The following is a 17,042-nucleotide window of genomic DNA, read 5'->3' on the forward strand; positions in this document are numbered from 1 at the left end:
TCAAGAAGAGAAGATCATTTTGATGATCTAGAATACTTCAACTGTCCCATAAACCATTCTTTTTTTTTGCCCAGAGGAAACTATGAGCTCAAGAAATAGTTTTTTCCCCTCAGTTGCTGTAATATGCTATTTTCAGCAACTAAAACATGGAAATGTACAATAGACCATTAAAAACTGTCTTTTTACATTATTTTCTCCTTTTCTGTAGACAATAGCTATATGTGTGACATAGAGGAAAGGCAAAAGTATTATTTTAATGACATCAGAAATGAAAGATATCTGCATATCTCTCTGTGTGGGCTTGATTTCATTTGAACTCTAATCATTCAGCAAGTGGTTAAAGCATTATGATTTTATGCATAGGATTTCAAAAGGAATTCTTGCTAAATTTCAGTCTTGCAGATTTGTCTAATTCATCCTGTTGATTTATGTTACTGAAGAGGAATTTTCTGTTGCATAATTTTGACCTGGACTCAAAATGTATTATTCAAGCACAGACAAAAAAACCTCGGTGGGACTTTTTCAAACGTGTGGCATAATTCTGCAAATTTGGAATGTTTCAAAGAGCCAGTGCCAAACCCTATATACTGAGAATATTTAATTAGATTAGTCACATGAAATAAAATTGTGAGCTACAATTCAAGGTCAAACAATAATATCTATTTTTTCCCTGTTTTATTTGTGAGTCCTGGTAATACAAGAGACGTGGTGGAGTCACCATCCCTGGATGTGTTAAAAAAATAACTGGACAGGGCACTTTTTGATATGGTTTAGGGAGCATAGTGGTATTATGTCAGAGGTTGGACTTGATGATCTTGGAGGTCTTTTCCCACTTTAATGATTTTATGATTCTATGAAAGCACCAATTAATTCACTGATTCACACAATGGCCTCTTTTAGTTTATTTAATGGGTATATTTGAGATCTGCGTAATTAATGAAAAGACAGAATAGGATCTTGGCATGTGACAAAGCAGCTTTATGTATAGTCTAAAACCACAATTTTATCAACAGTGGACAAAAGCTTTGATAAGATTGCTAATTTTAAATCTGGAAATATTTTTAAATTTGATTTTTAAAAAAAACTTTTAAATGAGCTTTTTAGAATTTCAATTACATCCTGCTGACTGGTTGCACTCTAAAAAGTAAACATGCCAAGAAATCTTAGGTTTGTTGTGAAAACTGTGGCATAAATTGTTGTGTTGTGATGCACCATATGTGGAAGGGTTAGGGAAAGAAAGGGAGAAAATATTATTTGGTGGCTTTCTCAAACACCAAATCAGCAATGTGTGCCCATGATTTTACCCTCTCCTTTTCCTCTTGAGTGTTACTTTTGCTTCACTGTAAACTGAAACCAGCCTAAAGCGATGACCTAAAGCGATGTGTATGTAAGATTCTTTTGGCTGAGGGACAGGAAAAAAGTAACTATTTTCCTAACATTTTCACCCAAATATCTTCTGGAAGAGCAAATGGATTAACTGATGAAAGCCATTAACACCCTCTCTGCAAGCATGGGTTTGAGACACTTGAACACTATTTATCTCTTAAAATGCCGAACCACAGGTCATTTTTATTTCTTTTTAGGTAGCTATGATAAGTGGTTTTTTTGTTGTTTGTTTGTTGTTTGTTTGTTTGTGTTTTGTTTTGTTTTTTATGATTAGTTACTAGCAAAAGGTTACTAGAGATTCTTTGATTGCAACATAACAAAGAGTTCACCTGAGTATTATATGTCAATTCTTGAATTTCAAATTAAATGAGGAAATTTTATTTTAAAGTTCTTAAATATTGTGGCAGCATGACTCACAAGCCAAGAAGCCAAGAGAGGAAACCAAGAACATTTGAACAGGTATGCTGAATTTCAGTGTGGTGAAAACCAAAAATTTTGAATTTTCATTTTTCATTATTGAAAATCTTTGCCCTAATTCATTATAAATTTATCTATATTCCATTTTGATAGTTCTATTTTCTCTCTAACACTCATAAAATCTTTCCACTATCTACAAAGGAAAAGAATGGACCCTGTTATTGGCTTTTTATCCAGCATATCTTTAAGAGAAATCGACCTTTGAGTGGTAAGTATTCCTTATATTTTTAAAATCAGCTTAATAGTACACTTCTGAAAAGCAGAATTTCTATTTTGATTATAATGTGAGTAAGTATATTTTGAATTATTAGCTTATCAGTGGAATAAAGTTAACATTGATTTAAAATACCAATTTATTTGCTGAGGAGAAAAATAATGCTTGGAAAATTAATGATGGAAAAAACATTCAGGGTTTATGTTAGCTGGAGGTTATAAAAGCATAGCAAAAATTAATAGGTCTGATTACTTTTTCTTATTGGAGGTCTCTGTGTGGGTTCACAGTGGGATTCTGAGCAGTTGTTATGAGTTGAGGTGTTTAAGGATTTTATTCATAGACAAAGTGAACAGTGAAGTTCTCCTGTATTAGAAAAAAAAATCAGGGTACAGAGAATCTTACTTGCAGGAAGCTAACCAAGAATTCTTTGTGCATTATGTGGTGCAATTTTCTTATTTGGTAAGAAGAGGAACATTTCCATTAAGTTGATTCTTAGATACAGTACAATTTTTAAAATAAGAGATATAGAAAATAGCGAGCAGAAAATGGTTATTGTAACTTGTACCAAGCAAAGTTCTGTAATTCTTTGTGAACTTTGTTTTGCATTTCTTATTTACCAGACTCATATTTTTTTAATCAATATATCTAAGTAATTAAATTAATAGAAAAATAAAACTATATGAAAAGTTAATAAAATTGCAATACCTTGAAGAATCTACTGTAGAATCTTCTTACTTGAAGTTATTAATACAAAGTACTGGCATTTTACAGACCATCAGTCAGATCTGAACGATATTTCCAAATGTAAAATATATTCAGTAAAGCTAGCTAGACTTTTACTGAAGTTCACATTTATCACCAATGACAACTTTTTTTCTAGTTAATGAATCATTCACAATCTGATTTTTTTCCAGTAACATGTCTGTTAATTTTTGGGTATGCCCAGAACAGTTTCAGCAAGAAATGTGGAAAAGTGTTTTGACTTTTAATGAAGGAGTGTAATATACACAGCTTAGAATGGCTTTTTCTCTTTTATTCTGGAGTGTTTTCTCACACATTTGGCCTGTGTCCTTTAGGATATAAAATACGTTAAATAACATGGACAATAAAATCATATTGAAAAACTTGAAGCTTAATTTGATCTATAAGTTTGACTTCTACTGTTTTCATTTCTGGTTTCAGCCAAATTTTATGGGATCTTGTGAATCTGACACTGATTTCTGAATGCGCAGCATCTCAATACACTGACACTAGTCACTACTAAAAGTTTTAGGTTAAACAGCTTTCAAAATGTGGCTTGTGAGAGATTACAACCAATATAAACTGCACAGTAGACACCACTTCATCTGACTACTTATAGATAAGTTTTGCTATTAACTGGTTGCCTTTAAATTATGGTTCCCTAAGTATAAGCAATGGTTTTTTTTTTTTTTTTTTTTTTTTAATAGTAGGTGAGACTACAGGTTTTTTGTGTTTCATTTTTGACATTGCATCACCATGTTTCAAAATGCAAAACTGGATTGAAGACCTGATGGCCCCAAGATTTAATTGAAGTCTCCTAAACCCATCTCAAATGACAAGCTGGCCTCTTCACACAGAAGAGTAAAATCAATATTTAAATAAAGAATGTACTGTACTTTATTCTGGAAAGTACATTCTGGAACTTTTTCCAACTAAAATTTATAAAAAAAATGTTAGATAACCTTTTTGAGGAAAGGACCCCAAGGGTATATGTACTAAACCCTTCTTTCTAAGTGTGTCACTTGACAGGCTGTGCTCTCTAGTTGGCTAAGTGTGTTTTAATTACAGAAGAGTTTGGAAGGAAAGAAAAGATGTAAGGTTGAAAAAGATTAATATATTTAATAGTTTATTTTGGGAAGCAGACCCAGTTCAAGATGAATGCTGAGGTTAAGTGAGAGTGAGAAAATAGTAATTTGAAATAGTTTTTGTATGAATAAAAAGTTAAGCATTTTAGATTTGTCTTTTATCACACTTAACACCAGCATATCCCAGAAAGAACTTCCTGTGCATCCTTAGAGAAATAAAGAGACACTATATATATGCTGGGAACCTGTCACTAGTGGGGTTCCGCAGAGCTCAGTCTTAGGTCCTGTGCTCTTCAACAACTTCAGAAAGGACTTTAATGATGGACTTGAAGAGACACTAAACAAGTTAGTTGATGGTTGTAATGCATTAACTGGGTTTATATTGTGTTTTATTGGATTTTAATTCTGTATCAAATGGTTTGTCCTTATTCAGCTGTAACCTAACTCCTCCACTCCCACCTCTCCCTTGTTGGGCAGCGGCTTGTCCCTGCCTCTGGGCCCTGCCCCCTGGGGAAAAGGCCCGAGCACGGGCAGGGCTGATCACTCTGGCACCGGACAGCGATCGGGGAAGGTCTCCAGCCAAAGCAGAGCAGGACCGGAGAATAAAGCAATATTTTCCCCCCGGACAAAGAGCAGGCTCTTTCTTTTTGCCATCGGCGGTCATCTAGTCTCGTGGAGAAAAACAACAGTTGATGATGCAAAATTAGGAGAATCTGTTGACTCCTTTGAAGACCAAAAAGCCAGAGAGACCGTGATAAGTTACAGGGCTGGGAAATGGCTAATTGTGGAAGCTTAACAAGGGCAAGTGCTGGATTCTGCACCTGGAAATGGGCAACCCTGGATGTATGTACAGACTGGGGAATGAGGTGCTGGAGAGCAGTGCTGTGGAAAGGGATCCCAGGATTCTGGTAGACAGAAAGCTGAGTATGGGTCAGCAGTGCCCAGGCAGCCAAGAGGGCTCCCTGTGTCCTGGGGGACACTGGGCCTAACATCGCCAGCTGGGCAAGGGAGGGGATTGTCCCACTCTGCTCCGCCTTGGGGTGCCCTCACCTCGTGTCATGTGCATAGTTTTTGGATGTCACAATATAAGAAAGATATAAAGCCGTTAGAGTGTGTCCAGAGGAGGACAACAAAGATGGTGAAGGATCTAGAAGAGAAGCCCTGTGAGGAGGGGCTGAGGTCACTTGGTCTGTTCAGCCTGGAGGAGACTGATACCTGTTGCAACTATAACTTCCTTGTGAGGGGAAGAGGAGGAAAAGACACTGATCTGTTTTCTCTAGTTACTACTGAGAGGAACAGGAGGAATTACCTGAAGCTGTGTCAGGAGAAGTTTAGGTTGGATATTAGAAAAAGATTCTTCACCCAGAGGGTGGTCAGACACTGGAATAGGCTCCCCAGGGAAATAGTCACAGCACCAAGCCTGACAGAGTTCAAGAAGCATTTGAACAATGCTCTCAGGCACATGGTGTGACTCTTGTGGCTCTCTTGTGTAGGTCCAAGAGTTACACTCAATGATCCCCTTGTGAGTCCTGTGCAATTTGGAATATTCTATATTTCTGTATATGGATGGGATCAGGAACACAGCTCACAGTTCAAGCTGAATTTGGTGAGGGGATGTGAAGGATGTAAAGAATAATAAAAGCCAGAATAATAAGAAGGGCTGGAAAAGGAAGATTAAAGAAAACTTTTACCCCCAGGCTGGAGCTCATAGCAACAAACATGGAAAAGGCTGAGGTATTTAACTATTGCTTTTGCCTCAGTTTTCAATGGTAATACCTCTTTCCATATTTAAAGCTCTAAACTTCAGTGAGCTTATGTCAATATTTTTACCCCTCTGTACTCCCAAATCCTTCTCTGCAAGGCTGCTCACAACTCAATGAAATAGAAGTTCATTTTCCATTCAATACTCTTGTCTGGAATCTCCACAGTCGAGATGCAGGACTTTGCACTCATAAGATTCCCATGGACTCACTCCTTGAGCTTGACCAGATTCCTCTGGCTGGCACCCTGGCATTCTGTCCTTTCAGGCATGTCAGCTGCACCATTCAACTTTCTGTTATTTGCAGATTTGCTGGGGATACACTCACTCTTATTGTATGCATTTGAAAAAGATTTTAAAGAGTATTGATCCCAGTGTAGACCCCTGATGGACACTGCTTGTCACTGATCTCTATTTGGGCATTTGGTCTCCATCAAATCTTTTTCAAATACTTTTCTTCATTATTTGAAGCAGACACACTTCTTATGATTCATCTCTGATAAACCTCTGAACTTGTAACTCTCTCCCCTCCACTCTTTCAAAATGCTTTGTGATAGTTGAAGTGCCTACGTTGGAGAAATTAATATTAACAAAGAAGGAACCCAGCCACCTTTGTAGTGAGGTCTGTAATCTTCACTCATGTTTCAGATGGTTTGGCAGAAGGACAAGCAGTGTAATTGCGTGCACCTGTATCATTTACATCTCTGCTGAGTGAAGGGAGGTGAGACATTAAAGACTATTTGGAGTATGACCAACAAAGACTTTAACATTACTACTTATCCAAGTTAATCTGCTGATTGTTCTTGTAACTGACATAACTCTTGTTAGTATTATAATTTATTCCAGGTCTATATACTATATAAATTAAAAATTTCCTGATGACTGACTTGATGAAGTATAGTTTTTAAAAGAACAATATTTATCTAATTTTAGCTAAACCTGAAATTAAGCTTCAGTGTTACCTAACACATACCGAAGATGTTCCAGTTTTAGCCATTGTATTCAGAAAAATTAGCCAGCATTTTTTGTAAAGCTTTGCAAAACTTCAAATTGGCCACCTTGTATTAGAAATGTTTTTCACTGAACTATTGGACTTGAATGGAATCACTCTAGTATTTCCTCATTAAAAGCACCCTTCTGTTTATCCAGACCTTTGTGAATAAGGAAGTAGCTTCATTCACATTTCCCAGACAAGCCTTTCTTAATGTGCATGTCATATTAATGTATGACATTTCCTGGATATTTGACTTGTATGCATGGATATAAAAGGAGAAGAGGAAACATAGCCACAGAAGAGGGTAGAGCTTGGGGCACCATTAGCAAAATGAACTAGAACAGGCACAGAAGAAAATTAAAGGTGAAAGAAAGAAGAAGAAAGAAAAATAAAAACATGTCTGAGATATGAGAGACTGAAACAGAAGGAAGAAAGAGAAAAATTAAATCTAAGCAAGAGAGGAGAAAACCACACAGCTATGATGAAAAAGACAATAGCAAATATAACTTGAAAGGCAAGAATAGTGATATATATGTCTGGGAAAAAGAAAAACTACTTAAAAGAATATCAGACTTTAGGATTAGTAGATTCAATTTTTTAATTCCAATCCCTGTACTTAGTTCTTTGGCAGATCTCCCATAATTGTGTTAATTTAAAAAAAAATAAAGAGAATAGCTTTATGATACTTTAAGGGTTTGCCTCATTGCATTTTGTGTCAATTTAAAAGTATGCTCCTTGGGAGTATACACTCTATACTGTCTTGGTGGTCCAACAGTTAAATTTTCATAACAAAAAGTAAAGTGACAATTCCCTTGAATATATTATTCTAGGTTTATAAGAAATTAAGGGAGTATTTTTTTTTAGTGAGATCGTCCTTCTCATTGAATAAAAATGTGAGCGTTAAAGATTTTCATTGTTCCATTTTTTATTAGTGTTCATGACACATTCAACCAGAATTTTTAAATAAGAAGATTGTTCATACTTTAAAGAATCAAAAAAGATTTTAGCAGGCATTTGTTTGCCCAGTGATAGTTTGAAAAAAACACATGAACTACCATCACCAGTTGCAGTTAACCATGTAATTTAGAGGGAGAAAAATAATATTTACAGATTTGTCACTTGGTAGTAACTTTCTTCTGAATGGAAGAAGTAATAAACAAGGAATTATTCTGTATTAACATCTAATAGCACCTGGATCTTTTATTGGATTTTCTAATTGATGAATAGATCAATTTAGTTTAAAAGAAAAACAGCAGAGAAAAACAAAAATACTCAGAAAAATGGCATAAGACAAATCACCCTCCTGCAAGCCACAGCAGCATAAAAAAGTGAGAAAGATCAAAAAGATGATCTAGGCAACTACACATAGGTCAGCCTTCCTTCCATCGCTGGAAAAAATGTGAAGTAACCTTCACGAAAACCCTGTAAATCTTGGAACGTGCTTCTGAACATTTCAAGGAGATAAAGGTTATTGGAAGTAGTCAATAAGGATTTTCCAGGGATAAATCATGCCTTCCCAACCATTTGCCTTTTATAATAAAATGCATGGATTTGTGGACAAGGGGAGAGTAGTAGGTGTCATTTATCTCAACTTTAGCAAGGTTTTTGACACTCTCTTCCATAATATTCTTGAACCCAAGCCAAAATATTGCAGTATGGATGAGTGGATAATGAATCTGGAGAAGAGTTGTTTGGAAGATTGGGCACAGAGGGCCATGATTAATGGATGGTACTCTGGCTGGAGGCCACTGACAAGTGCGGTACTGCACAGATCTGTCCTGTGACTTCTCCTGCTTAACATCACTACCAACAGCAACAGACAACACTCTCATCAAGTTTGCAGGTGATGTGACAGTGGGAGAAGCAGCCAATGCGCTTGAGAGGAGAGCTGTCGCACAGGGGGATCCACACAAAAGGGGAGAAGCGGAAAAACGGGAACCTTATCAAGTTCAACAAGGACAAATACAAAGTCTTGCTCCTTGAAAGGAATAGCCCTCTGAAGTGATATGCACTGGGCACTTCCTGGCTGAGGAGAAACTGTGGAGAAAGGACCTGGGTGTCCTGATCAAAAGGAAGATGAACCTGAACCAGACAGAGAGAGACAGAGAGGAGCATCCAGGGCTACTTCAGCAGAAGCTGGGAAACTAAGAAAAATATTATTTCCTTTTCACCAGTATTCATTAGAAAATATCTATTCCTAGCTTTAGCCCTCCAGTACAGAAAGGATTGACAAATTTCAATGAGTTTAGCCGCTGCCATCAGGGTGTTTTGAATCTGGAATGGCTGCTCCATGCAGAGAGACTGGGGGAAGAGGTGTCTTTCAGGCAGTTAAGAGGTGGCTTTGAGGACATGTCACAGCTACCCGGGGTCCTACAGTGAGATCATCAAGGAGATGTAACAAGGCTTTTCACAGTCTTGCGTGGCGAAAGGGGCCTAAATTGAAAAAAAGATGTTTTGGATTTGATATGAGATGATCTTTTCCCTCAAGAAAACACTGACTGTAAGAACTTGCCCAGACAGGCACTGTCCATCCTTGGAGGTTTTGGATAAATCCCTGAGAAACCTGTTTGAGCCAATACTGCTATGTGGACTAGAGAACGCCTGAGGTCCCTTACAGAATGAGTGATTCTTGGACTGTGACCTGTGTGCAGAGAGGTCCACCAGAGAAAGAGAGACAAACACCAGTTCTCAGAAACATACTGTTCTCCGCTTCTTTGTACGTCAAGTCCTTATTTCACTAATTTCAAACCATCTAGTTTCTTAAGTAGCCAGGACCTAAAAAAAGCCTTAAAGTTTTAGGGTGTGGCTCTGATTTGTTTATACAGAGAGTGAAAGATAGAGTATGAGTGAAAGATAGAGACACTCTGTGGTGTCCAGGCAGAAACACTGCCCCTGCCATGGTGTTGCTTAGACTTCTCACATCCTTATTTCCCAGGTGACACACAGAGACTCTAGCCCCACAATATGGTATATGGAGTTTCTTATCTCACAGCTGATCCCCCCACACAGAGTTTTTAAGACTCTGCTTTCTGGAAGCATAAATTTTCATTTAAACACCCCCCCCAAAAAGTGAAAAAACAACCCACACATAAAAAACAAAAACAAAAAACAAGCAGAAAAAAAACCCACTGAAGTCCCAGAGTGGCTTATATAGAAATACAGTTGTGGTTATAATGGTAATGCATGATTTAAATCTGACAGCTTGCATTTTTGTTGCAATGTCCCTTCGGGCACCTTATATGATCAAATTTTGTTTTTGTTATCAATTGTCTTCCCATCACAAAGATTCATTATCCTTAGTCTTCACTAATTAATCTTGAAGTTTCCTCATGGTTTTTCCGTTTATGTTCATTTCACTGGTCCTTGCCATACACTCATTTTTTCCCCCCCTGGAGAGTGTTGTCCTTTATTTAAGAACAGGCCAAGTAAACTATGAAGGGAATATGTTTAAGATTCATACTAATTGACAATAAATAGCCCCTGGGACTCAGATGCTGCAGCTGCCCCCCTATTAGATCACTATTCAGATTATCAAGTTAAAAGAATCCTTTCTGAAAACTCCACTGTACTGGGATACAAAAAAAACCATCAGACAGATCCTGAAAGTCTCCAGGGTGAATGTCTAGAGTCTGTAGTGAGAAATGGGCCAAATGACAGCTGACTTAGTATGGTCTGTTGATGGACCTAATATTCATTGCTTCTGTATTTTACAGGGAAGTGCAGCTGAATATTTGCAGCTGACTGACTGTCAGCTTTAGTTCAGCAGGTCAAGGTGCATAGAGATGTGAAGCTCCCTATCATATCAATACTCTGTCTCCTGTGTATATTTTCTGAATTATGGGATATTAAAATCAGGCATGCATGAATGTACAATATAGAGGCTAGAGACCTTAATGAGGGGGAGGGGAGTAGCTCAAATATTGTATCAGGCTAGTCTCCCAAGACCTGTTTTATGCTGATTTTTGAGCTAAGTGGTTTCAGGCTATGATTTGTAGAAGAGGAATGAATATATGAAGAAAGTACTTTGTTCCTTCCCTAGTCTAATTCTTAATATCTCTGGAGAACTTTGTATTGCCATTAGGTAATTGGTGTGGTAGATACTTAAGAAAATAGACTCTTCTGATCCTCAGGTGTTAGGATTCGAGCAGATAAACTATATGTGTTGTCACTCAATTGTAGCTCTCCTCAGCTAACTAGAGCTGAGGAAATACATTGAGATTTAGATTTTAAATAACTAAATCGCAATATAATATCACAGTTTTAAATTTTGGTACTGCAACCCCTCAAAGATATTCAAACATTCCGTTCCTGATTTTGAATCTGGGCTCTCAAATACATTATCATTTGTTTTCTCAAAGCACTCATTTGAGAACAAAATACTGGAAATTTAGAATATCCATTTCTCACCTTGGAACTACATTGCTCATAGTGAGCAAACTTTTCATACAGGCTTTTAGCTGTTTTATGGTATTTTTTATCTTATCCTACACTTGGCTATTGTTTTAAAAATATTATTTCAAAATCACTGAAATTCCTGTCTAGGTTCAGGCACTTTTAAGTTTATCATGAATGTGTTTAAGAAATTTTGGATGATGCCTAATTTCAAGTTGGATGTGGAATGTTCTTCTTAATCACAACAATCTGCCCATTTAGTCAAAAGATAGAAAGAGATAGAAAGACAATTTAAGTTCTGTCTCTCACAGAGGACTTCACAAAAGTAGAATCAACTTTTATAACTTGTTAGTCTCTTGGATTTTTAAATTGTTATAGTGTGTTACCCTGAAGACTCATACAGATTGCTTTTTCCTTTCCCATTTTAAAGCCAAACTCCTCACCGAAGTGAGGAGTTGTAGCAGCTCTTTTTATTATTTCACTGATCATGCCTAAACATTATCTGAACTGTTCAAATACCTGAAAGACATGAAAGCAAAATATATGCATGTGAACAATGGAGAAGAAAACGACCAAATTACTTCCCGTATCATAAATATTCCCAGTAGAATTTTTTCACTTATATCTTGGATGGCATACTCACAGGGAAAAAACAGAAACAAAAACAGAAACAAAACTTTCCGACTGCACAAAAAAAAACCCCAAACCCAAACCAAACTAAAGGCAAAAAACCCAAAAACCCAAAAAACTCAATAAAAAACCCAAACCCCCAAACCCAAATAACCCCAGAATTACAAGAAAACAAAACAATACAAGTTAATGGAAAGTACTACCCATTTAAAAAACCTATAAAATTTCTGGAAGGTTTTTCTTATTTATATTAATTTTAGTAGCAATTTTAACATAATTTTCAAATATATTTCAGTAAAAGGAACTGCTTACTCTCCGAAATTACATAAGGAATATTAAAAAAAAAAGTTCTTCAGCCTTCTTCAGAATGCCTATAGATGTAAATGTTATAAAGAGAGTATTTTGAAATTTCACTGGGGAACGTTTCAGTATTTGACAGTTGCTGATGGTGGATGAACATGGGAAGCACAGAGGGAGTTCTTAAAATAGTTCTTTCTGTCCTTTACAATATTGTTTTCAGAAACATCTAAGAATCACAGAATCATGAAGGCTGGAAAAGATGTCTATGATCATTTTGTCCAACCTTTGACTGAATACTGCCATACCAGCTGAACTATAGCACTATAAGGCCATGTCCAGTTGTTTCTTGAGCGCTTCCAGGGATGGTGACTCTGAGACCTCCCTGGGCAGTCTGTTCCAATGCTTAACCACCCTTTCAGTGAAGAAATTCTTCCTGATGTCCAGCCTGAACTTGAGGCCATTTCCTATTGTCCTGTTGCTGGTTGCCTTGGAGAAGAGACTGCCCCCCACTGGCTACAATGTCCTTTCAGGTAGTTGTAGAGAGTGATAAGGTAATACTGACCCTCCCTTTCTGAAGACTAAATGACCCCAGTTCCTCATAGTGCTTCCTTCCTTGTGCTCCAGACCCTTCCCCAGCTCTGTTGCCCTTCTCTGGACTCATTCCAGCACTAGAAAGAAAGCATCTTTCTAGTAATGAAGGGCCCAAAACTGAAAGCAGCTTTTGAGGTGAGGCCTCGCCAGTGCTGAGTAGAGGACGATGATCACTGCGAGGATCCTGCTGTCCTTGAATCCATTAACTTCATGATTTTAAAAACTTCAGAATGAGAAATTCTAAATGTATTAAGCAGGACAGTGTGAAAAAGAGTTACGAGAGAAAACAGCACTGAAAATACAATCAGAAAGCAGCTGTACTGAGTTAGTGAGGATTTTATGCGTTCTAGAAGAAGATTAAAAATTTGGAGTAATCAGAGGAAAAATATTGTAATTCCAGAGTACAGAAGGAGAAATATTTGCCAGGTACAATCAGATAAATGTAATATAGACATTTTAATTTTTGAATTTTAAAAATTTCCTAGTAAGACCAATAGCTATATCTTAAATTATCCATTTCATTGTAAGATGAAGGCAGTGTATAAGTCACAGCTTAGTGATACCAGGACTTATTTCAGGCCACTTATGATTAGTTACAATTATTATTTTTAATTAAAATATTTTACTTGCTAGCTGTGTTATTGAGATCAGCCTGGAGCCTGCAGAGCTGAAAATTCAGAAGTGGTACAGGCCACCCCCCACCCCCCCCAGAACAGAACTTAAAAACAATTAATTTGTGACTGGTCAGCATGACTTATTTGGTCCTGAATTTTGCTGTTAAAAGTTAAATGCACAAGATGTTTGAGGTTGGAAATTCAGGTAGTTCCTCTTTGTCAGTTCCAGCATGACATCTTTCAGTAAAAAAAAAACAAAAAAACCCCCCCACAAAACAAAAAAGTTGGTGGGGTTTTTTTTGATTGTTTGTTTTTTTTGTTGTTGTTGTTTTTTTAAAGAACAAAGCCAAATTTTATGCTGTTTCAAATATGTAACTTATTCATTTACCTTACTTAATTTATGACTCCTCTATGAAGATTTACAGTTTAAAAATAACATCTGTGTCTAGATAGGCATTATAGGCATATGTTATCTATGACTAGCTGGAGACAGTTCCATTTCTGGAGCAGACACAGCTAGAAGTGATGTCTAACAGAGTATAAAGCTGTCTAGAATGAAGGAAAATATGCTTTTTCTTCCAAAGTATATCTGACAAAACCACATCTCTGTACCAATTTATCTGAATACCTATGCCCTTCACATTATCTAAAATCTTAACTGCAATATTCATTACAGTATTCATATACTTAACAGACATCAGTTTTTCCTAAAAAGAAAAAAACTTCAGAGGCTGTTTGTTTTTTCTTAAATCAGAATAGAGTAACCCCGTGTTGAGCTACCTCATAACTCCATTTTTCTACAGGGTGCCACGAGCACTTTGTGGGCAAAGACTTGAACTTTGTCTGTGCTTATTAAAATATTTGTAGGCAACTCAAAAATGCACAGCTCAAAGTTTATTAATTTGGGGGCCTTTTTTGAAAAGCCTTCTATCTGTCCAATGCTGTAGAAATAGTGTGCTTTTTTATTTTATATGAAAGGTCATGAATTTTCAAGTATACCATAGGGGAAAAATGTTGCAGCCATTCTGGCACTGTATTTGAACTTGGAAATAAATGTTATGTTTTACATGAATTATATTATAAAGAGACTTGGCTACCCAAAGCCTGGAAAGTAGATAGTGGGACAAATAGACATGGTATTTTAAATGTTAAGACATGACAGATTTTAAACAGGAGACTTCAAGAGTTTGGCAATTACTTAGGTGGAAGATTGGAACATATATATATATATGTTTTTTATTACTTCCTATCTGAATCACAGTGGATCTGAGTGAAGTTTGCTAAGAGTCATAATTTAACCCCAGTCAGCAAACTAAGCCCCACACAGCTGCTTGCTCATTCCCCCTGTAGTGAAGGTAGAGTAAAAGTGAGAAAACTCATGGGTTGATATAATGACAGTTTAATAGATTAAAGTAGAAGTTACACGCACAAGAAAAGCAAAGCAAAGAATTTATTCACCATTTCCCATGATCAGGCAGGTGTTCAGCCATCCCCAGCAAGCTGGTCTCTGTTGGAGTCCAGGGCATTCCTTTGGCTGCCCTGGAGGGTCAGAGACCTGGACAGGGGGGTCTGGGACCCTGGCCCAGAGCCCAGAGGGACATTGGCGTTGATCTCAGTCCATGGGAAAGGCTTCCTGCACTGCAGGAAGGATTGCAAGCCACAAGAGTGTGAAAGATAGTAGTTTAGCTTATCACAGGGTGAAAGAACCGTAGATTTGGGGTTTTAGTATTGAAGTGAATGGGGGCAAGATGGAGGATTTGGGGTGTTGTCTCCTGCTTCTTCTTTCTTATTCCCTCACTCCATTTTCAGCAGTGACCGTGGTACAAAGTAGTTTAAAGAGATTGGGTCAAAGCAGAGATGACCTGTTTAGTATAAGTGATAGGTATTGGCAAATAATGATAAATAACAAATATGTAGCAATTAGTATAAAAAATAGCGACAGCCCCTGTGGGAAGGGTCGAGGAGTCACCAGATGCCTGAGCAGCTGCACAGACCTTTGTAGGGGACTGAGAAATTTGTAAGATAAGAAACAATAAACGAAGCCCGCAACCTTGAAAAATCAGAACCTGAAGACCCCGTCTCTTTCTTGCGTTTGGCTCAGAGCTTTGCAGAGGGCAAAAAGACTCTAAAACCACCTGAATCTCGGAGCAAAAAAAACCCGAGAGGTCTCCATCACATCAGCTTGAGAAGACAAATGCTATCACTCTTAAAGTCACCCCCTTTCCTCTTCTTCTCTTCTTCACCCAGTTTTATATAATGAGTATAATGATGGTAAGGGATGGCATCTGGCCAGTTGGGATCAGATGTCCTGGCTGTCCCCTCACCCCACTCCTTGCACACCTCCAACCTGCTCAGTAGCATAGCAGTGGGAGAGGCAGAAAAGGCCTTGACTGTGTTCACATGCTGCTTGGCAAAAACATCCTTGTATTATCGTCACTGTTTCCATCACTAATCCAAAACACAGCCCCACTGCAGCTACTGTGAAGAAAATTAACTCTATCTCAGCCAAAACCAGCATACTAAGTCATTGTAAATAATATTACATTATACATGATTACTATTAATCTGTCAGAAATATGTTAGTGAATTTAAAGCCTTGCAGCTCCCCTTTCTGAAACTGAAAGACTCAAACATAACAAACAAGAAAATCAGCATATGGAATGTTAAAGGAATTTTCTTCAGAGATCTTTTTTTAGAGAAAATTCATTCTATCTTTGTTCACCTTTGTCAGTCTCCTGATATATGCAGGAAATAAAATCATGCTAGGTTGATTGAAAACCTGTTCAAGAAAATCGAACTAAAGAGTGTCTCGGAGAGCTACATTTCTGAAATCACTTTCCTGTTTTAGGTTTGGTATTTGCTGCTAATGCTTGTGAACACAGGATGTCTTTGGTTCTTTAATGATTTTTGTATAGAAAATTATTGACCACACTTTTTTAAAGTTAAGTCTTTCAGAAAAGAGAAACTTTCTTAATGTCAGAGGCAGTGAAGCATTACATAGCCCTGTTATATTCAAATCTGGCTGGACAATTCATTCCAAGCTTAAAGAAATTCGACTTATTTCTGAATCCATCAAAGTACATTTATCAGGAAATTTGATTTCTCTGCATATTTCTTTGCATTTTATACCACACATTAACATGTCAGTGGGAAATACAAGATAATGAAAAAGTCTTGGTGATGGAATGACACCTGAAGTGTTTTAATGTCTCACAGACATTTCAGGAATGAAATCCTTTAATGTATATATTAAAAAAATCAAGTTTAAATTTTTTTGAAAGCTTGGTAAAAACATTTGGAAGCAAACTTACTATTTTCATATCCTTGCCTAAATGAAATACATTTTCTTTTCTTCAGGAAAAAAGTGTACAAATTATTTAAAAATAAAAATACAAGTATGAAGTTCTCTGAATGATTTCAGAAGCCCAAGCTGGAAGTACCTGGAAACATCTTGGCTAAACAGTTCTAAACACTTGTCTTCTTTATTCAGTTGCATTAACATCCCTAATTTTAATTTCATCCTGTGACAGCAAGCTATTTAAGGAAAATAAACTCAAAGACAGAATACAAGATCATGTTATATGTTGAGGTTTCATACAAATTTAATGAGTTAAGGTAGTTAATGCTTATTAATGGTTTAATATGATGATTGCACTGATTATGCTTGCAGAGTATTACAGTGTGAAATACTTTTTCTGTGTTATTATATTGTGCTCTGTATGCACCACAAATGCAGGACAAGTTCTTTTATTTCTAGAAGACTTCAATAAGGTTGAGTTGTAAAGAAATCTGGTAGATCTATATATTTTTGCTGTGTACAAAACATACTAATAATGAAGGGTCTTCTCACATTTTTTTG

This window comes from Hirundo rustica, chromosome 2 (genome assembly GCF_015227805.2).
Source record: "Hirundo rustica isolate bHirRus1 chromosome 2, bHirRus1.pri.v3, whole genome shotgun sequence".
Lineage (NCBI taxonomy): Eukaryota > Metazoa > Chordata > Aves > Passeriformes > Hirundinidae > Hirundo > Hirundo rustica.